Genomic DNA, 22477 nt, shown 5'->3' with positions numbered 1-22477 from the left:
ATCTTTGCTCACTAATGAGTCCCTATTGAGCTGTTTCTACAAGCTAGCTTCTTTGGAGTTACGCTTGGCACATTGATGGATGATCAGATAGAGGTCTGGGCCACATATTTGGTAGTTTACTAGTGCCCCCTGATCCTCCTCATGCTCAGTCCCAAGTGTAGCCCTTTCCTTTGCAGTAATCTTTTGGTAGGGTTACCCATCTTTAGAACTTAGTTGGTCTGACAGAATCTATCAAAATCATTTGATATCACATAGTCAAATAAGCCATCTCTATCCTACCCACTAGGTCACCAAGAGCTGCTTTTCAAATAGTGTATACTTATATGTTACTGATGATATCCTTTGTCTGAGAATCCTAGGTGTTCTATGTCGTGATCTTTCTATTGGGGTGGGGCTGGCTTAAAATTCACACAAGTATCTTTTCCACAATGGTTATCTCTAATACTAGAACGCCCGCCTGATTTTATGGCTCCAGCAGCCATTCTTATTGTCCTACAGCCTGGATTTGCTGCAGAATTATTTCTCTATCTGGATCCAATTCACAGTGGGCAGATCTTCATGTCACTAAGTGAATGGGCTGGAGAAGTGCAGAATATGTTGTCTCCTGAACTAAGAACTTCTTACCAAGCATCAGATTTCTTTCTTGGTGGCAGAAGTGTTGCAATGCAAAAATGTGTCCTTTATTAGGAGATGATGTTCCATCATACTTCAGCCCACTGGACCCAAGCATACTTAACTTATATGATAGGTCTTAAATCTTGGTAGGATTTACTTCTCACCTTCTCAGATGTCTTCACCGTGGCTTCCTGTACACTGGTCATGTCTTGCTCATCTGGGGCAATTCACATGATGACAGCAATAGAGTGGATCCATGTGTTGTTCTGCAGAATATCCAGATGGTTCAGGTGCCTTTGAACTATGATATGATAGAGGAAGGGAAAGTAGTATAGCCTATAGCCCATGTCAATTCAGAGCCAGTGTTCAGCAGTCCTTGAAAAGTTTTTCCCCAATGCAATTACATGACTAAAAGGTGATGGATCCCTTGAGGGTGTGACTGGGAGAATCACTCCATAGTACCTTTGCTGTCACGTTGCAGGGTCCTTTCTCATAGACTTTCAGTCTATCCTTCAATAAGTGGGTGAGCTCTGAGTGTGAAAACTTATATAGAACCATATATGAAATGATGATTTTTGGTTTGATTGTATACATTACATGTAAATGGAGTGTCTTCTGGATCTGCTCTTGGAACAGGGTCAGCTGGTAAGTTTTCTAGCCATGCATAAGATATACACTCTGGCATGCCCATTTTTGACCTATTTCTCTACTATATGGCACTTATACCTAGTGTGAGCAGTTGCTTTTACTCAATTTCAAAGAGTCATCCTAGCAGCCTATTAGTAACATGTATGGCTGAACCATACTGACTTCATTTTGTCAGCTCCATCTAAGGCCCATAGTCCTACCCACTCCCGTCTCTGCATGACTGAGCTTTATCTTACTAACAAAGAATGCATCCAAGTCAGATAAGTTCCCTATCAACTTTAACCCTTGCCTTCATTGGATATGAAACATGGAAGAGTACCTTTTGTTGATGCAGGTGGTTAATAGTCATGAGACCCTGAGGGAGGAAAAAGTCCCAATTCCATTCTGTGTGGACATGTTTCTCACTTGGTAGTCAGATTCTATTTTTAACTTTGGCCCCTTTAAATTTCCCTTGTACCCCTTTCAGTGATGCAAGTGCAGCTGTGAATGCTTCTGGATCATCCACCTGCCCAATCCTTCCTGCCTGTATGTAAGTTACTCACAATAAACTTCATAATTGCATTTGATAGAGTTGCCCACTTCATTTCTTGGTCTTGAGGTTCTTTGTCAGTTTGGAGGATATTATACAATTTCTCTGCCACCCAACATAATATCATCAGGGTCCTTGCCAAGGTGTTATTGTATTGCAGGACTACCCCAATGTCTAACTCTCTCTTATCTAACTCAATATCCTGCATCCCTTTGAAAATACCTCAGGATTTCTTCCCATGTCCTCTTCCCCAGATCTTGCTGACACATATTAGAAACTCTGCAGCCCCTTCCATGTATAATCCTTCCATTCCCTTAGAAAGCTCAGCATCAATAATAGTGGTGAGCATGGACAACCTTGTCTTGTTCTTGATCTTAATGGAAATGGTTTCACTTTTTCATCATTGAGAAAGATGTTGGCTGCGTGTTTTTCATATATGGACTATATATTATGTTGAGGTAAGTTCCCTCCATGCCTATTTTATGGAGAGTTTTTATCATAAATGGGTGTTGAATTTTGTCAAAAGCTGTTTCTGCATCTATTGAGATTATCGTATGGTGTTTTTCCTTCAATTTGTTAATATGGTGTATCACATTGATTGATTTGCATATATTGAAGAATCCTTGCATTCCTGGGATAAACCCCACTTGATCATGGTGTATGATCCGTTTAATGTGCTGCTGGTTTCTGTTTGCTAGTATTTTGTTGAGGATTTTTGCATCTATGCTTATCAGTGATATTGGCCTGTAGTTTTCTTTTTTTGTGACATCTTTGTCTGGTTTTGGTATCAGGGTGATGGTGACCTTGTGGAATGAGTTTGGAAGTGTTCTTCTTTCTCCTATATTTTGGAAGAGTTTGAGAATGATAGGTGTTAGCTCTTCTCTAAATATTTGATAGACTTCGCCTGTGAAGCCATCTGGTCCTGGGCTTTTGTTTGTTGGAAGTTTTTAAATCACAGTTTCAAATGCAGTGCTTGCGATTGGGCTGTTCATATTTTCTATTTCTTCCTGATTCAGTCTCATTAGGTTGTACTTTTCTAAGAATTTGTCCATTTCTTCCAGGTTGTCTATTTTTTTTGTCATATAGTTGCTTGTAGTATTTCCTCATGATTCTTTGTATTTATGCAGGGTAAGTTCTTACTTCTCCTTTTTAATTTCTAATTCTGTTGATTGAGTCTTCTCCCTTTTCTTCTTGATGAGTCTGGCTAACCGTTTATCTTTTTTTTTTTTAATCTTCTCAAAGAACAAGCTTTTATTTTTATTCATCTTTGTTATTGTTTCCTTCATTTCTTTTTCATTTATTTCTGAACTTTCTTTCTTTCCTTCTTCTGACTTTGGGGATATTTTGTTCTTCTTTCTCTAATTGCTTAAGTTATAAGTTTAGGTTGCTTGAGATATTTCTTGTTTCTTGAGGTAGGATAATATTGCTATAAACTTCCCTCTTATAACTGCTTTTGCTGCAGTCCATAGGTTTGGGGTCATCATGTTTTCATTGTCATTCATTTCTAGGTAGTTTTTTATTTCCTCTTTGATTTCTTCAGTGATCTCCTGGTTATTTAGTAGTTTATTGTTTAGCCTCTATTGTTTTTATTTTTTTGCAGTTTTTTTTTTTTTTACTCTAATTGATATCTAGTCTCATAACATTGTGGTCAGAAAAGATACATGATACGATTTCAATTTTCTTAAATTTACAAGGGCTTGATTTGTGATCCATGATACGATCTATCCTGGAGAATGTTCCATAAGCACTTGAGAATAAACTGTATTCTGTTGTTTTTGGATGGAATGTCCTCAATTAAGTCCATATTATTTAATGTGTCATTTAAAGCTTGTGTTTCCTTATTTACTTTCTTTTTGGTTGATCTGTCCGTTAGTGAAAGTGGGGTGTTACTGTCCCCTACTATGACTGTGTTACTGTTGATTTCCCCTTTTATGGCTGTTAGCATTTGCCTATTGAGGTGTTCCTATGTTGGGTGCATAAATATTTACAATTGTTATATGTTCTTCTTGGATTGATCCCTTGATTATTATGTAGTGTCCTTCTTTGTCTCTTGTTATAGTCTTTATTTTAAAGTCTGTTTTGTCTGGTATGAGAATTGCTACTCAAGCTTTATTTTGGTTTCCATTTGCATGGAATATCTTCTTCCTTCCCTTCACTTTCAGTCTGTATGTGTCCCTAGGTCTGAAGTAGACCTCTTGTAGACAGCATATATATGGGTCTTGCTTTTGTATGCATTCAGCCAGTGTACGTCTTTTGGTTGGAGCATTTAATCCATTTACATTTAAGGTAATTATCAATATGTATGTTCCTATTACCATTTTCTTAATTGTTTTGGGTTTCTTATTGTAGGTCTTTTCCTTCTCTTGTGTTTCCTGCGTAGAGGAGTTCCTTTAGCATTTGTTGTAAAGCTGGTTTGATGGTGTTGAATTCTCTTAGCTTTTGCTTGTCTGTAAAGGTTTTAATTTCTCTATTGAATCTGAATGAGATCCTTGCTGGGTAGAGCAATCTTGGCTGTAGGTTTTTCCCTTTCATCACTTTAAATATGTCCTGCCACTCCCTTCTGGTTTGCAAAGTTTCTGTTGAAAGGTCAGCTGTTAACCTTATGGGGATTCCCTTGTATAATATTTGTTGCTTTTCCCTTGCTGCTTTTAATATTTTTCTTCATATTTAATTTTTGATAGTTTGATAAATATGTGTCTTGGTGTATTTATCCTTGGATTTATCCTGTATGGGACTCTCTGCCCTTCCTGGATTTGACTGACTATTTCCTTTCCCATATTAAGGAATTTTGAACTATAATCTCTTCAAATATTTTCTCCATTCCTTTCTTTTACTCTTCTTCTTCTGGGACCTCTATAATTCAAATGTTGGTGCATTTAATGTTGTCCCAGAGGTCTCTGAGACTGTCCTCATTTCTTTTCATTCTTTTTTTTTTTTAATTCTGCTTTATGGTAGTTATTTCCACTATTTTATCTCCCCAGTCACTTATCCGTTCTTCTGCCTCAGTTATTCTGCTATTGATTCCTTCTAGAGAATTTTTAATTTCATTTATTGAGTTGTTTATCATTGTTTGCTCTTTAGTTCTTCTAGGTCCTTGTTAAATGTTTCTTGTATTTTGTCCATTCTATTTCTGAGATTTTGGGTCATCTTTACTATCATTACTCTGTATTCTTTTCCAGGTAGACTGCCTATCTCCTCTTCTTTTGTTTGGTCCAGTAGCTTTTTACCTTGCTCCTGCATCTGCTGTATATTTCTCTGTCTTCTCATTTTGCTTAACTTACTCTGTTTGGGGTCTCCATTTTGTAGGCTGCAGGTTCATGGTTCCAGTTGTTTTTGGTGTATGCCCCCAGTGGGTAATGTTGGCTCAGTGGTTTGTTTAGGCTTCCTGTTGGAGGAGACTGGTGTTTGTATTCTGGTGGATGAAGTTGGGTCTTGTTTTTCTGGTGAGCAGGACTGTGTCTGGTGGTGTGTTTTGCAGTGTCTGTGAACTTATTATGATTTTAGGCAGCCTCTCTGCTAATGAATGAGGTTGTGTTCCTGTCTTGCTAGTTGTTTGACATGGGGTGTCCAGCACTGAAACTTGCTAGTCGTTGAGTTGAACTGGGTCTTACCTTTGAGATGGAGATCTCTCACCAATTGTTATTATGTGGGGCTGGGAGGTCTCTGGAAGTCCAATATCCTGAACTCGGCTCTCTCATATCAGAGGCTTAGGTCTGACACTCAGCCTGAGGACCAAGACCCTGTCAGCCACATGCCATCTCCTCGTAAACTAGAAGGGAAGATCCTTGAGGACACAGAATATCCTTGTTTTTCTAGTGCCTATTACAGTGCCTGGTCCATTGAAGAAATTCAATGTGTAATCAGGAAGAACAAATCTGACTCCTTACCGGATCAGTTTATTTTACTTTAACCTTTGTATTCAATTGTTTTTGTTTTGTCCTAGCTCAAACAGGCCTGAAACTGAGTAGGACCCTCTGGGGCCCTCCCAAGTACAAATCCTTCCTGTGTCCCTTATTTCCATAAATATATTCTTGACTCAGAATTGTAAGCTAGAAAATTCCATAGTTTATTGAAAAAGGTGTCAGTATATTTGAATAGACATATTAGAATAAAACTATGAATCATAGTGTGAATTAGAATAAAATTGAATAATTTCAAGTAATAAAATATTTATTTCAAGCTCTCTTTAAAAAATCAAATATTTCATAATAAAAATAACTTGGAAGCTGCTTTACAGATGTAGTTAAGTGAGTTTTAGCCAAATTTGCAGTGGGACATAAGAAGGAAAAGATATCAACAAATACCATACGTAAAAAAGCATACATTCCTCTTGGGGAGGTCAGGATTTCAATGTGGATTTTGGGAGACAAGTTAGAAGAAGTATGTTAACTACTGAAGCAGAAAGACTCAAATTTACTGCCCAACATGAAAGAGAAGGTAAATTGTGACTGTTAACTTGAACCTAACTCAGGATATCCATCTTCTAAAAATTTTTCATTTGCAACTCTGTAGACAGTTGGTTCTTTATTTATTAAACATTAGTTTACTAAATTAGAATTCCAAATGTAAAATGTAGCCATGAAACAGGAACTTTCATTCATTGCTGGTAGGAATTCAAAATGGTACAGCCACTTAGGAAGACAGTTGGTTACTTTCTTACAAAGCTAAACATATTTTTACCATACTCTCCAGCAATCTCACTCCCAGGTATTTATCCAAATAAGTTGAAAACTTATGTCTACACAAAAACCTGCACATGAATGTTTATAGCAGCTTTATTCATAATTGCCCAAAACTGAAATCAACCAAGACGTCCTTTGGTAGGTGAATGGATAAGCAAACTGTGGTAAATGCTTACAGTGGAACATTATTCAGCTATAAAAAGAAATGGGGTATCAACACATGAAAAGACATGGAAGAACCTTAAATACATATTGCCAAATGAAAGAAGTCAATCTGTAAAGGTGATGTACTGTATGATGTACTGTATCATTCTAAGTATATGACATTCTGGAATAGGCAAAAACTATATATTTGGTAAAAATATCAGTGGTTTCCAGAGGAAGAAAAGAAGAGATAAATAGGGGAGCATGAGATTTTTAAGGCAATGAAACTATTCTGTATGATACTGTAATAATGGATACATGTCATTTTATGTTTGACAAAACCCATGGAATGCACAGCACAAAGAGTGGACCCTAAACTTTGGACTTTAGTTAATAATAAAATATCAATATTGACTTATCCATTGTAACAATTGTAGCATTAGTGCTACACTAATGGAGGATGTTAGTAATAGAAAAAAGTGTGTGTGGTAAAGAGAGGGTTTATGGGAAGTCTCTTTACTATCTGCCCATTTTATTTCCTGTAAACCTACAACCACTCTAAAGAATAAAGTCTGTTAAAAAAATATATAGTAGCTGTGAACATATTCCATGACTGTTTGTTATTTTCCTTGATCAAAGAATCAGGGATAACCTTTCACATCTTTTAGAGATATTATCTTGTTCAAACATTATTGCTGTTTATTAAATTCAAGGTGTGATCATTTCTTGCTTTCACATTTATAAGTATAAATGAAAAAAGTATAGTAAGGTGTACAATTAGAAAATAATCTATTATTTGTCTCCAGCCAAAAGCTGTTAGCCACTCTCTGTAAAGATAAAGGAGGTTTCTAGAGCTGTTCTTGAGTAACTCTTCCACTTAGCAGATAAAATATGCATAATGGTCAGTCAGGAAGTTCAGCACAGTTGGGTTATGAAGAGCTTTGGGGAGGGCATGGATCAGTTTACATATGGGGGCAGTGAGTGTAGTAGACATCAAGATTCCCAACGCTTTTTCTCAGAGATTCACAACTGTTAAAATCAAAGTGAAGAGAATGTGATCGCTTTCCCTAAGGCAAGTGAAAAGAAGTGCAAAGAGGCCTCTGAAAGAACATCCACATCATGATCCAAAAGTATGGCGGTCTGGAATGAATCCTGGCATTCAACAAGAAAGGAGGAAGGGAGGCAGTGATCCTAATTCTTGATGTGCTTGATGCTGGAACTGGTCCTTTTAGAACCTTGGAATTGGTTCTATGTGAGACTTGAAAAACCTAATTAGTAAAGCTGTCATATCTGGTGCTCAAGTCAACTATGGTATTGATTCCCATTAACTAAAAATTGCATGGGGATTGTTCTCACTTGATTGACTCCAGCAGCCAGAAGAGAGTGTAGCTAAACAGTGGTCTTTCTATAGAGTAGCCGATTCCCTGCCACCAACACATGCTGTCGTGATCTGGTACTAATTGTGGTTGACTGAGATATAGGCATTGACCTTGAGGGCATCCACCAATTTAGCATGAAGTTCATTTTTCGTTGGGACACGAAACTGAAAAATTAATGCCTGTGGAAAAGTACTGCAAACATGGCAATATTTTTCATAGATATCATGGCATTGTCCAGAAAATGAAATTCATCTAAAACTTCAAATCGAGGTTCATTGAGAGCTACTACTTAGCAAATAATATCCGTCAGCTGTCATGGGAGTAGGACCACACGGACTGGACTCCACCTCTCTCCAGATGCTAAGAAGACAGAGATCTGAGCATTTAAGAGGAGGAAATTTGGGGCCTTGAAAGTGTCCTAAATGGACTGTTGAGTCCTGCAGCTGGTGAAAACTCAAGGATTGATCTGGATTGGACTGGAGCACGTTATTTATCCCCAAAAATACACTAAAAAAAAAGATGACCCATTCATGTGCATGAACGGAAATAGGTTCAGGGTGAAAAAGATGACCCATTCATGTGCATGAACAGAAATAGGTTCAGGGTGTATTTTTGGCACAAATTTAAGACAAAAATCCATGTATCAAACAGCTTTTCTATTTATGGTCACTAAATATGCAGAATACTAAATCAAGGACACTGTTTTAAGAAGGTTTTAGTTTAAAATTTCCTATTGTCTATTATTGCTTCTTTCTGTCAATCCATATAAAAGAAAAATATATCCTGATAGATCAAATAAGTTAAATATCTCTCCAAAATATAGACCCAGGTTAAAATAAAATAGGTCTGTAAGGAAGAAAAAAGATCAAAACCTCCTGTGTGACCTAAAGGCACCAAGGTAGAAATTAGGATGTGGAGATACATGCCTGTGAATGAAGCCTAGTACAGACACCTGTGCTGAGAAGTGCTCAGAAGAAATAAAGTTGATTAATGCAAATGTTCAATATGTCACTCTCATTCTAAGGACAGTTAATTACATTTATCCACAATTATTCACAGGACTCCCAAAAATTTTAAATCCTCAACCTATCAGGCTCTCGTTAGCATGCTATTTAGAATAATCTAAATAGACACAGGATGGTACTGTAAAGGGTGAAAAATAAACATAAAACATATAACATAAAACATAACACATAAACATAAACATATAAAACTAATTTCTCACTTGTGACCACTCACTTTCTCACCTCTGACCTGAGGCTGTCAGCAACGTCACACTATGTACTAATGCTGCAGGTCTTCTTGGACTTTAAACCAGGACAGTGATAGATTGGGGTGTTTGGGAAAACAGGGATACTTACAAATCTATTTGAGTCCTGCAGATAGGATAAAACAGATCTGTGCTTGGCTAACTGGGAATCCTTAAGCATGGTTTTAATTCTCTCTGGGTTTCAGGTTCCTTATGTATTAAATGAAAGGATTGGGTTGGATAATGATTTGTAAGATAACTTCTGGTTTTAGCGTTCTATGATATTTTGAATATAATCCAGGCCTTTGATTCTGCCAGGAGCCAATTTGTTTTTTAAAACTTTGAGATGCATTCCTCTCTTTCCCACTCTGCTCCCACATCATTTTGTTTTCTTTGCGGGCTGAGCTTCTGAGGAGATACAGCATATGTACAATTTGCTTTTGGAGACAATTACTCACATTTTCCAATAGAAATCTCATATTTCAATATTTTAAGAGTATTGAGTAGCAACATTCCAGGTACTAATGGAAATCTGACAGACTGTGGATACAGAAATTAAAAGGATTGCAAAGAAAAAGTTATTTAACCTATCCATAAGAAAAAAACAATTTTGTTATGTATTTAGATTCAAAGATGTCATATACTACCACAAAATGTGAATCAGTGAGTCATGATTATTATTTAATGAACATAAATAAAGCACAAATTATGTTGAAGTCCAGTGCTTACTCAAATATAAAGGACAAAAAGCTATAACTAAAAAAAAAATTCAGATTGTGAAATTATTAACTACACATGAATTATCTTTGGGATATTCAGTCCCAAATTATGTTTATCTAATTTTGAACAATTGATTTTTAAAGAATTAGAGTAGGGTATTCCTTCTGATAGATTCAGTGATTAACAGAACTAAAACTCCTCTGAGGTAGATTCAGGCAATGCAAAAGATTATTCTAATCCTCAATAAGAAATTGCTATTGCTTTTGGCCTAGTTTCCATAGAGAACATGATGCAATTTTCATTAAACTCCTTCCTCAAAATACCCAGATCATCTTTTCTTCTTCCAGTTTTAGGTATGTGTGTTTTACCTTGGTTTGTAAAGATTTCAAACCTTGGGCCAAGTTCTGTGGCTCATGATTTAGAGATGAAGTTAATTAAAGTTTCATATTGCTGTTTATAAAACAATTTATAAAAAGCCATGAACTTATTAAACAGTATACCTATGTACTGGATTGAATAGTATCCCTTCAAAATTCACATGACCCAGAAACTCAGAACATGACCTTATGTATTTGGAAATAACCTCTTTGCAGGTGTAATAAATTAAGATGAAGTCATACTAGGTTAGAAGGCACCCTAAAACTAATACGACTGCTGTTCTTATAAGAAGATGAGACTTTGGACTCAGAAAGAGACATAGAAGGAAGACAACAGTGTGAAGACGCAGGCAGTGATGCAGCTGTAAGCCACGGAATACCAAGGATTGCTGGCAACCACCAGAAGCTAGGAAAAGGCAAGAAAAGATTCTCCCCTAGAGCCTTCAGGAAGAGCATGCACCTGCCAACACCTTGATTTTGAATCTGTAACCTTCAGAATTGTAAGTGGAAAATTTTCTGTTGTTTTAACCACCACAGTTTTTGGTACTTTCTAAAAGTAGCCCCAGGAAACCAATACCCCTCCCCAACCAGTAAATTAGTAAATTTCCAAATATCCAATTAAGAAGAATTTTCTTTATTTAAAAAATGTGAACTATTCACAAAGAGAGCATATATAAAACAAAGCAAATACAAAACATATATGAAGAAAAACTGTTATGGACAAGAAATATAAAGAATACGAGAGAAATCACCTCCAAGATTTAAAAGAAAATAGAATATTGCCTGCATGTGGAAATTTCTCAAAAGTTTCTCCTCAGCCACACCTCTTTCCCTCCAGATATAACCACTTTCCTGAGTTTGATATCAATAATTTCTGTGGTATTCTTTGGTTGAGTACCTTAGTATGTGTTGCTATGCAGTATGCCTTTGTTTTGACTTCTTTTTGATATCATATAATTGAAATTCTGATATATATGCACATATATAAATATGATTTTTTTGCATAGTTATAATATTAGTTTACATGAATGCACCCTAATTTTCTTATCTACTGTATTGTTGATGAACACTTGGTTTGTTTCCAGATTGAAGCTACTTTGAGTAATACTTATGTTGAACATTCTTGTAATTATATCCTCATATATGTAGTAGCAATATATTACTCTATACTATTATACCTAAAGTTGAACTGCTCAGAGGGTGTTTGAAACTTTAAATTATTTATCAATACTCTTGTACCAATTTCATTCCTATAGCAGTAGATGAGTTTGCATTGCTGCACAACCTTTCGGACACTTCATATTCCAAGTTAATTAATCCTAGAGGGAATGTAATGATATTTTCTATGATTTAATGATAATGGTTTTCATTTTTATTACTCCAATTGTTAATGATAGCAAGCATATATATAATTTTATTGGCCTTTAATATTTTTTTCCTTTATGATATGCCTTTGCAAGATTTTTGCTCATGTTTTTCTATTGCACTTTCTGTGTTGCCCTTAATAACACTGGAGTTGTCTCCATGGTCTAAGTGTCCATTCTTTGTTGGCTATATGTACAGTAACTATCCTCTCCCACCATATGAATATCACCTCATATATATTGTGATACCAAGCATCAGGGCATGAGCCCAAGGAGGTAAATGGCAGCTGAAACACACCTTGTGTCTCATTCACAGAATCATGTTTTTATGTGGCTATAGCATCCAGGGAAGCTGTTTTTTCTAATATAGAGTCCCGTTACCTTACGGCTTGTCCTTTCTCCCTTAGGTATTTTAAGAACAAAAGTTCTTAATACTAACATAGTAAATTTTAACAGCATTTTTCTCTATGTTTAGAACTGTTTATAGATAGTTGAAGATGTTCTTTCATAACTTAAGCACTCACATGACTTGTAGATTATCTAATTTTTTTAAATTTTACTTTTAGGTCTTTAATAATCTGAAACTTTATTTTAATTGGATACTCAATTTTCCCAGAGCCATTTAACAGAAAAAAGTTAAAAACCAAAACTTTAGTTTCTTTATTACTCATGATGACATATTTGCTGTAGTCAAATATATGATACTTTCTATTCCCATCCATTGGTCTGTTTGCTTCTGTACCAATTCCAAACCAGCTTTATTACTATTGCTTTACAATATGTTTTGATCTTTCACAAAAAGTTCTCCCAAAAGTGTTATGATCACATTTGAACCTATGTGTATATATATATATATATATATATATATATATATATATATGATTGATACGTTATACAAACACACATGGACACACATTCACAAACCAAATTGAATTTTGATTGGTATGGTATTAAATCCAAACATCAATTTGGAGAAAATTGAGATAATTCAAATTCCACTTTTTCCACTCTATGAACTTAGTATATTTTTTCACTTATGTGATTGATTTTATGACCCTCTTCTTCAGAACCATGAGCTTGGAGAAATAGGAGGAGACGAGGGTTTACTTCTGGTTCGTGCTTACTCTGAAGAGATCTATGATTTTAAAATAAGTGTGGGGAGGATTTCTTACAAGGTTCCCCACCTTGATAGTCCTGGGCCTAGATTAGCCTCTAGCTCTTAATTAGCTAAAACCAATTACAACGTATCAGACAACGGTTTAAGACAAAAGCAGTTGTGGTGCTCTGGTATTCTTTTCACCTCTCTGAGTTCATAACTTTCTACTAAAATTATCATGGCTGCTCCCCACTCTTTTCAAACTCTTCAATTCAATTAAGGAAATTAAATAAAATATATTGAGCATTTATAAAAGAGAATTGATTCTAAAAAATTAGCTCACTATTACAGGAAATAGAAGTCAAGTATGCATTTTATAAAGGCCTATAGAAAGCATTTATTTCAAAATGATAGGGCTTCCCTGGTGGTGCAGTGGTTGAGAGTCCGCCTGCCGATGCAGGGGACGCGGGCTCGTGCCCCGGTCCAGGATGATCCCACATGCCACGGAGCAGCTGGGCCCGTGAGCCATGGCCGCTGAGCCTGCACGTCCGGAGCCTGTGTTCCACAACAGTAGAGGCCACAACAATGAGAGGCCCACATACCGCAAAAAAAAAAAAAAAAAAGATAGCCTATGGAGGGCATGTGACATAACTGGAGGATTCATAAGTTTAAATTAACTATATTAATATTTTAATATTATTTTTATTTTGTATTATATATCAATAAATTAATAAGTTAATGATAGAAAGCACAAGCTTCAAAAAGAAAAAGTTAATCTCTCAAAACATGGTTCAAATGTTTTGCTTTGGGCTCCTTAATTTCTTTGAAGATACTTCAAGGGTTGCTATGTGGGAATAGAGGAAGGGCAAATGAGTTTGACCAAAGGCATTCAAATTTCCCTTTAACAAGTATAATTCTCTGTTGTTTTTTCATATTAAATTGGGATTCCTCACACACATTTATTTGAAAGAACAATTTCCATAGATAAGAAATATTTGCAAACCACTGGCTTCCAAAAAGAGATGAGATTCTCAAATATGCTGACCAAACAGTGTCTCGGCTATATTGTAAGATCCGAGCACTGTACTTCATGAACTGTATTCAGTGGAAAATTATTTTAGTTAATTCTATAGAAATCTAAACCACATTATATAAGATACTGTTATTCAACAAGTATTCACTGGGTTTTGGCTAACCCACTGGGCATTGCTGATGGAAGAGTGAGGAAAAAGAGACATGTTTCCTTGGGTGATGAAACTGACATTTCAATATGTGAGATAGAAAAATATATACAATAAAATCATGGTAAATATAGTGCCTGTATAATAATTATATTATTCAAACTGATGAGTTAACAAAATTTCCCCAAAAGGGAGATGAAATTTCTAAACTATAAATGCAGTATAACTGTATCTGGATGTACAGAAAACTGATCAGCTAATTTTTACTTTAATTTAACAAGTACATAAAATTTACTTAGGAAGTTATACTTAGATTTGCAATTGAATCAGAAGTTAATATTGGTGACTGGTAACGGAAGGGATTTTTCCTCTCTACATCCTGTCTTTACCTTTATATTCATGCATCTTTTAAACGCCTTTTCCTTCTTATTTTTCTACTCCTATTACCTTTGGATTGTTTATATTTTTCTCTCTATAATGACATTAAATGTTAGGGAAAAAAAGGAAAAGAAGAAAAGAAGAATAGATGAGAGGGTAGGGGTCAAGGACTTATCAAAATAAGCCACTCTTTCTTTTCATTTTTCAATTTGCATAGCACAAGGACATCCTTTGTGAAATATAACACTTCTATTTCCTTCAGTTTATTAGATCTTGCCTCTGGACAGCAATAAAAGTAGATGACACTGGAGAAACCCTAAAAGACTTCTCCAAGGCAAAGTCAATAAACTCATTCCCAAGCTGGGAATAGCATGTCAGGACAAGCTGGCAGTGGCATCTGTTGCTGTATTGATTGTCAGGGTTTGTTCAAAAGCTCCAGCCAGTTAAATGGGTGTCTCCTTTCTCCTCACCTATCTATGCATGTTCCCCTAAGGCTACAGTCCAGCCGAGGACACAGGAGATCCGAAATTAAAGTAGCACCATTCTTCAATGCCCGGACATTATAAGCAAGCTTTCTTGCTATCATAACTGCTGGAATAACCAAACAGCAGTCAGTTCAATGAGGCTTCTGTCCAGAAGGAAAAAAATATATCAGATAGTAATACACTAAAGGGAGCAGTCTGTTTCCTTTAAATTAATTTAAATTTGAGGGAGTGTTTGCTTTTTTATTTCAATTTTTATGATGAATAAATGAGTAGAAATAGATTAGTTTTCCCTTTTTACTTCTCTTACTCTTTTACCTATAATTTTATGTCAGAGATTAAAAGTATTTTATGAAATTGTAAAAACTTTGTGTGTGTATAAAATACCACAAACCCTTTACAGGATTACCAAATATATTGTGACTAAGAAAGTCATGATTAGATGTAGTAATATTGCTTCCATAAATAAATATTTAAAACATAATATGTACATACACAAATATAACACATATAATGTGACCTGTGGTATTTTCCCACATCAGTTGCATTTTTCTATTTATAAAAACATACTTTTATATAGCACCTGAGATATTTTATCACTCAAAGTTTTAATTCTGTTACTTAAATACACCTATCTTTAGGCTAAAATTTTTTGGAAAAATAATGGTATTGTATGTCCTATGTAAGTTTACATTTTAAATAGTATTTTAACAGTCTTACAATATGCTTTTTAAAAAGATTTGACCACAAATTGTGCTATTGAACAACTTATATTTTTAAAATATATTTATTTCTTTTTTAGTTATTATAAGATAAACAAGTAGTTCTTAAAGACATCAATATAAAAGTACTCTGTAATAGACCATTTAATCCTATGAGATTATCTTTTGTTCACTGTTATAATAAGTATGTTACTGATGAAAACTTTTATCATTGTATATATCCATACACACACATACACATATGTATACATACATGTATCCATTTGCAGATGGAAACTAAGGCTCAGGAAAAATATTCAGGAAATATTTGGAAAACCAAATCTCCAGACATCCAACCTGGCATGTTATTGCACTGTGCAGGATGGACTGATCCAGAAGGTTCTGAGGAGTATATTTGACAATTGAAATGGCTCCTTCACTCCCTTTTCAGTTGGAATTAATTCGGTGAACTTTCCTTGGTCAGTTCTTTCAGATTTATAACATTCTTCTGGTACCTAAATTTTGTAAATTACTTCACTTCAACTTATACTTTTTGAGCATGTAATATGCTCAAATTGATGTGTTTGGAACTATGAAATAGAAGAATATCCTTGAAAAACTCTTTTCCTGAACCATGGACTCTACCGAGAGAGAAATAAATACATAAACTGGTAATAACAAAGGGCCATATGTCAAACATAAATCAGAGGTGATTTATTTTTCCTAATTGTTATAAATTCAGTGTCTGATTATAAGGAATGAGGAAGATATTACATGGCAAGAATATACCTAAAAACTAGTCAAAAGTGTACTAGTCATTTATTATATAAAATTATACTAAATAACATTCAGATAATAACACAAGGGATTTAGTTGGAAAAAAATGCTTTTTTCATCATTATGTCTAAACATGTCTAGAAATATGTCTCACTTTTGATATGTGTGGTGTGGCTAGGTAGAGAAAGCTTTAACTAAAACTTGGTCCATTTCATAGAAACCCCCTTTATAACCTCTCTCAGGAAAAAAATTAATTGACAGTAATGAGATCCAATAATTACCCCACTGGAAGCCAATAAAATGGGCAAGTCCCTACATACAATTTAGCAGAAATATTGAAAAAATCTAAGCAGCTATTTTTTGACCAGAGAAGACTCAACAGAAATTCTATGATAATTGCATAAAATCTATTTTTTGAGAGAGGGGTACAGAGATTTTAGTGCCACATGCTTGAGGGCAATAGTAAATGGGTACAATTTGTTACTCCCAAGTTATCTCCAAGAGAAGAAAAATAATTAATTAATTAATTAATTAATTAATTATATAATAAGTATGCAGGAGCTTCAGGCATAAAAAAGGAGGGGTTGGGAAACAGCTGAACCATCGTAAAGCAATCATTCACATTCATGACCTTGAATGTTGAAGGAATTCTAATTTTGGTAGTCCTAATGTGTTTTGAAAATTAATTCTTTCAATTTTATTAAAAGCAATATATCATTCAGAAGCTATAAACACTTGCCTCCTGATATCAGTGTTAATTTATTTTCTTAATGATACTTAATAGTCTGATATCTCATCCAGCTAAATGAGCTCTATAAACTGTAATGGTTTAAAAAAAAGGGATTATGCTATTTAAAGAAACGCTAAATATCCAGAGGAAAAGCCACAATCCCAGAAATCTTCTGTAATTTTAATATGAGTATAATATTGTCATACACATTTATAGTAGACAGATAGATTTCTAGGGGGAAACTGCATTCTTAAATTTATTTTTAGGCCTGACAGAATGCACCTGCTCTCCTGCAAGGGAAAACAATGCAGTCCTGTGTTAATCCTGAAGGTTTTTCTATGTTTCAATTATCTTTTCATTACAAATCACAACATTTCAGGATGCTAAGTAGTAAATAGCTTTGCAATAAAAAAGTATATGTAGGGGAAAACTGATTTCAATTGCCTTTGAGTAGGGACGTCTGGTTATTAAATTTTAAGCTTTCTAGAAGGCTTACAGTCTGCTTATTAAAATTCTGGCAAAAAATAACTTAAATAGTTGGACTAGCTTTGTTCTCTTTTGAAACCATTTATTAAGGGACTAACTATCAGTCTAGGAAAAGTTTTAGGAAGCTAAGAGATGGATGGTGGTTCTAATATATAGTGTTGGAGACATAATCATGCCTAAGAGGTGATTTTAAATTTTTACTAAAGCAAAACAGTTTATTTAAATATTTATATTTCTATATCAAGGTCACTAAAACAAGGAGGAAGCCCAAAATAATTACAATAACATGTAAGCTAAAAAATATTTATAAAACTGCATATGGAGAGAGGGAATCTGATCTCTATAGTAGCTCATGTGTGGTGTAACTGGCATTGGTATTTCTTTTTTTTTCTTTCAGAAGAAGAAAACTTTTGGTTCTCATGTTAACTATTCATAAAACTTTTAAGACCTAATTTTAACTTTTCTCATAATAAAGTGTCCAGGTTTGAGGCCAAATATTTATAAAATAGATATAATATGTCTAGTCCCTAAAAGAAAAAAAGCAATGCTTAGTATTGTTTTATAATTATTTGTATACAATGATTTATGAATATACATGTTATTGAGCTTATTACTAGTATGTTCTTTAAATAAAATTTAAAAAAGAATGAAAAATTAAAGGTTTAAATATATTAAGATTTTAAATATATTCCAATATATGTTACTAAAATTGATTGAATAAAGAAATAAAATGTTATTAGACCAATAAATCATAGAGATTTTTTTCAATGTGCCTGGCAAAGACAGTTTTAAGAGTCAGTCATATCAAACCTTCGTGGAAGGAAATATTTCATTTCTGTTGATAGAATTCCAATTCATAAGAATAAAATGCTTGAAAACTATTTTACAGAGCTTTAATATTACAGTTTATATAACTAATATCAAAATCCAATGAAAGCCCCAAATACAAACTTAAACCTTACTTATGACTAGAGATGAAAAAATCATAAATAAAAGATATTCTAAAAGTATACTGAAAGATAAATACTCCATAATCCAAAAGGATACATTCCAGAAATGCAAAAATGAAGTGGTATTATAAAATCTAACCATATAATCCATCATTTCTCTAGATTTTAAATTTTAATAGTATTTAAAAATATAATAAAAGGCATCTAAAACTTGAACATACATTTTTAATTAAAATTTTTAGAATACTATATGTAGAAAGATGCTTCATTTTTATTATAAAAGCTGAGGATATTCATAAAGATGAAACTCCAATTAATTACAAGCATTTTTAGCAATGGAACCACCACCACCACTACCAAAAAAAAAAAAAAAAACTTAGAACGATATCCAATTTTACAAAAATGAAACAAACAGTGCTTTTTGGAGTAATAGGAGAAAGAACACATGGAGAATCACTACTACCACCTTATCCCACTTCCCACCAAGCTATCCCTGCTCATAAGATGACCCTGAGTGGTCAACAGGTAATTCCATTCCCCACCCCTGGATGATTCAGAAATGTGGTCCCAAGTCATAAGCTCATCCAAAGAGGGTGATTCAGGAAGAAGACTATCACTCCTCTGTCACACTGTCATTTTCACCAGGGTTACATGAATTTAGCTTATTGAAAACATCTGAGTAAAGTCTCCAGAAACTAAAGACCAAACCCTAGGAAGGAGCAACTTCTTTATTCTCCTTCAGGATGTTACTTTCTGTGCCTTGCTGCCCTGAAGCCTTGTAGCCACTCTCTGAAGATAACTCGACTCATAAAACTCAGAGCTGCAGCATTAGGACAAAGCTGAAGCCACTCTGCTCCCAGTCATGCAGTTATTTCAGCCAAGAAGACAGTTTTCGCTGGGTTTTTTTCCTTATAATCTATAGCAGGAGTCAGCAAACTTCAGAAAAGGGCCTGAGAGTAAAAACTTTAGGATCTGTGGACAATATGATGCCTGTAACTCAATTCTGCTGTTTTATTGCAAAGGCAACCTGAGACAATAATAAAGAGGCATGGTTGTGCTCCAGTACATCTTTATTTACCAAAATATGTCATAAAGATAGTCACTTATGTTTTCTTCTCTAACTTTTGTAGTTTTAAGATTTATATGAAGATCTTCGAGCCACTTTGAATTAATATTGGTATATGAAACAAAAATGGGTATGTTCCAGCACTGTTTATTCCCTGAAAAACCTATCCTTTCTCTGCTGAATTGCCTGTGCATCTTTGTCAAAAATCCATTCACCATACATGTATAGGTCTATCTCTGGACTCTATTCTTTTCCATTGATCTATTTGTCTATCAAAACCACACTGCTCATTACTCTAACTTAAAAATAAATCTTGAAATCAGGCAGCATAAGTCTTCCAACTTTGCTTTCTCTTTCAATGGTGTTTATTCATTTTGATATGAATTTTAGGATCAGCTAGTTAATTTCTACAAAAAAGACTGAGGATTTGGATTGGAATTGTGTTGAATTTAGAGGTCATTTGGGGGAAAATTGACATATTTTCACTATTGAGTTTTCTGTTTCAAGATCATGGTAACCATTTATTTGGGTCTTTAAATTCTCTCAGTGGTTTTGCAGTTTTCAGTATACGAGTCGGCACAGCTTTTATTAGAGGCATCCTTATGTACATAATATTTTGAAACTAGTATAAATGGTATTGTTATTTAAATTTCTGTGTGTGTGTTTGTGTGTGTGTGTGTGTGTGTGTGTGAATAAGGTTGTTCAATACTGCCAGGAATATTTACTGTTTGTCCAGCTGAAATCTGACAAGATATTCTAAAGTATTTTTTAAAGTTAGCTCTATGGTCAAAAGTTAGCCAAATTGGAAGCTGCTATTGAACTGACAGTGACTGTTTTTAGGTCTTCTTCCTCAAGCTAACATGAAACTATGTATCCAGAGGGAAAGAAAACCATTCTGAAGCCTTCCAGGATTTATTAAAACATTCCAGGGAAACACTATTCTAAATCTAGACCATAGGAATCTTTTGATTTCCATCTTAGTTGAAGATTTTTTTCCTTGATATAAAGAGGCAAATCAAAGGTAATGTAGTCAAATGGCAGGGTCTTGATATCACTCAGGTTGCAACCCAGTTCTTTGAGGAAGTAAAAACAAAAGCACTTGTCTTACAAATCCAGTCTTTACAATAACAGATATATGGCTCTAGAAACATTTTAAGCCCACATATCCCAAAACACCCCCTAGTCATGTCAAAAGTTTCCTGGATATTGTAAAAGGTCTGGATTTAGGAAACAAAAGCCTTTCTTGGAGAAGCATATCCTTTCTCAGCGCTTGTGAGATGCAACCATTCTATCAGTTCTTGATCTCCTCCAGGAACACAGAGTCATCTCTTGAAATGCAAATTTCATAGAGAGACTCCATATCAGAAAAAAAAAAAAAGCAGCTAATTTGGAAATTAGGTGAATACAAAATTTTAAAAGTCTTTCTTACAAATGTCAGTCAAAGCTTTAGCCATCTGCGTAGATAACCTTAACTTATTATATTTGGCAGAAACAGAATTTGGATCCAGTTGATCTTTTATAAACTAGTGGTTTATAAAATTAGAACACTATATCTGCATTATATCATACCTCTCTCATGGTTAAAATTTTTAAATGAAAGCTATAATATATCTGCATCTATCTACTGACTAAAAAAAATATATTCACAACCTAAATTTGAGAGTTATGTTTTATTCCGTGGGTAGTTTTAGGACTTCAAGCCCGGGAGGCAGAATCTCAAGTAACCCTGAGAGAACTGCTTCGTGGAGGTTAGGGGGGAGCCGGGATATACAGGAGTTTTGCAACAAAGGGCAGCTAGTCTGAACATCAAAAGATTATTGTTAATTAAAGAAAACCAAATATGTCAAGTTAAGGAATTTAGCGCTTTTGTATGTATGGGAAGATGCAAGAGTCTGGGCTCACTGAAATCATTCCTTTGACATGCACCTCAGTTATCTGAGGCCAGTATCCTCATGTTTTCATATCCTGAGTTTGCTCAGGGCTCACTGTGGGGAGTGGCTGCAGATTGCTACTAAATGGCAGGTATTATTTTCCTTCCTGAGTTCTCTCAGGGCTCACCAGCTCACTGTCTGGTGGTGGCTGCAATCACTAATGACTGTAACATCTTTTGTTTACTGATGACTGTGACATCCTTTGTTTACTGATATGATAGGCAATATTCCATTTATTGTATCTATATGTTTATGTATATCCATATATGTATGCTATAGATGTCTGAAATTTCGTATATTATTAGCTAGAAAATTTGAGTCACAGAAATATATATTTGTGTACAAAGAGAGAGCCTTACCGCATATATATTGCAAAAATGTGCCTATGAAAGTATTGTATATGTGTCTCTCTGTATGTATATGTGTGTTAATACCCTCTCTATCTCTCTATCTATCTATCTATCTATCTATTTATCTATCTATCTATCTGGGAGTGCACAGAAAAATGTCTGCAAAGACACACTGTAAATTGCTAACAGTGTTTACTTGAAGAGGCTGGGCATAGGGAAAAAACTAAGATTTTACTACATGTAATTTGTTACATCTCATCTTTGACTTTATATAATGAGCTTGTAGTACTCACACAATTCAACACAGACTTTTAAAAAATAAAGGCAACAAAATAGATAAAATATAAACAAAGATTGTAAAAGTGGCTCTTTCAGGAAGGTTTTATTATAGTGCTTCTCATATTCTTCCATGTGCTTGTCTGAATTTCCTTTTCATTATTATAAACATGAATTATGTAAAGAAAAATGTTTTATTTGTAAAAATGTGCCCATGAGGAAGTGTTAATACATTGAAAATACTATGAAATCTAAGCAATTTCCTCACAACAATCAGCATGAGCTGACTGAAGAATGAGAAATTTAATTCTAGATTATTCAAATAAATGGCCAGAATCTATTTTCAAAACCAGAAATACTTTCTCT

This window comes from Mesoplodon bidens (assembly GCF_964165515.1).
Source record: "Mesoplodon bidens genome assembly, chromosome: 4".
Taxonomy (NCBI): Eukaryota; Metazoa; Chordata; class Mammalia; order Artiodactyla; family Ziphiidae; genus Mesoplodon; species Mesoplodon bidens.
Note: the sequence above shows the minus strand (reverse complement) of the source record.